Below are 1334 nucleotides of genomic sequence, written 5' to 3'. Positions count from 1 at the left end.
TACCCATTGGGGTAGAACCTGACTGGGGACTGGCTCTGGGGCCTTACCTGATCCTGTGGCCATTCCTGGTGAGTTGGTCCATCCCTCCAGTGAGTCCAGTTGGGGCTCGGCTGTCTGGAGAGTCAGAACACCAGTCTGAAAGAGACACTGGAATACTCTCTAGCCTCCTTGTTCGTCTTGGAGTTCCTTTGCTCCAGCCCAGCCGAGCCGCCAGTCCAACGGCTCAAGGGGCTGGCATGGTTGGAATCTCACTGGGGCCTCCAGAAATGTTGCAGAAACCAGTAATTGAGAAACCAAGCACCACGCTCGGAGAGTTGGAGAACTCAGGTCTATTATGCTGGCAGGCCCAGAGGAGTTAATCGTCTAAGCTCTGAGCCCTGAACAAAGGGGTTACAGAGTTTTTATAGACAGACAGCGGGCAACACTAGCTGCTAATAGGCTGGTTTAAGGTTTCGTGCATGTGGGAACAGCAGTCAAGATGGGGAGGGAATACCTGACCTTCACATGGACAGGCATGATCAAGCAGGTTTTCAGGGGCTGGGCAATTGCAAAGGGCAGGACAAGGTAAGTGAAATAAGCTCCAGTTCCCAGTATCATAAGTTCCCACTTTCTGAGACTACGTGACCCACGTGATCCAGACTCTGCAAGGAGCAAGCATAGTTTCAGAGGAGAATCTCGCAGGAGGTTATGTAAAATTTTAACTTTTCCTCTTCGCTTCCTTTCTGCCTCCCATATGTAGACAGCAATCTGTATCTCTAACGACAGAAATCTTTATCTAAGAGATAATCCACAAAAATTGTCTCCTAACTTCTTTATATACACAGAAAAGTGTATCTGAGATAGGTAATTCACAAGGACCTGATGCTTGGCACTCTTCTTGACCTTCTGTCTATGTTAAAAAGTTCAAAAATGCAATAGAGATACACCATGGACACGTTATACCTGAATCCGGCAGCTATACACTGAAGACAAGCACAACACGGCAAATCGACTATCCTCCAACATAGCATCGGCATGATGTTAAAGAAAAAGACAAGCGGTGCCTGCTTCGTTCCCCTGATCGTCCTGATTTGGGTTGTGATCCATCCTGGAGTCTCTGCAGCCTGGGTGTCCAGGCTAGACGGCTGTGTTTTTGAGACAGCCTGGCAGGGTGTTTGTTGAGCCCTAGTTAAGCATATACAGTCCACTGTGCTCTGGTTCGGACCAGAGACTTGAGTGGGATCAAGTCCTTGAAGACCTTGAGGGCAATAGTCTCCTAACCTCCACGTCTCCTCATGCTGGAGTTCTCAGCTCAAGCCTCCTTCCTGATAGTGCAGACTCCTAGGCACTGAAGC

At 48.9% G+C, this 1334-nt stretch overlaps 1 non-coding gene across 1 annotated transcript; it reads left to right on the top strand.

Annotated features, from left to right (window-relative positions):
- Positions 1-253: 253 nt before the first annotated feature.
- LOC138444478 (small nucleolar RNA SNORA17) lies at positions 254-416 on the top strand. The gene has a single exon (XR_011258502.1). It is a non-coding gene; the product is annotated as a small nucleolar RNA SNORA17 (small nucleolar RNA).
- The last annotated feature ends 918 nt before the right edge of the window (positions 417-1334 follow it).

Source organism: Ovis canadensis, chromosome 7 (genome assembly GCF_042477335.2).
Source record: "Ovis canadensis isolate MfBH-ARS-UI-01 breed Bighorn chromosome 7, ARS-UI_OviCan_v2, whole genome shotgun sequence".
Taxonomy (NCBI): Eukaryota; Metazoa; Chordata; class Mammalia; order Artiodactyla; family Bovidae; genus Ovis; species Ovis canadensis.
The sequence above is the reverse complement of the archived record's forward strand: the minus strand, read 5'-3'. Positions and strand labels throughout refer to the sequence as shown.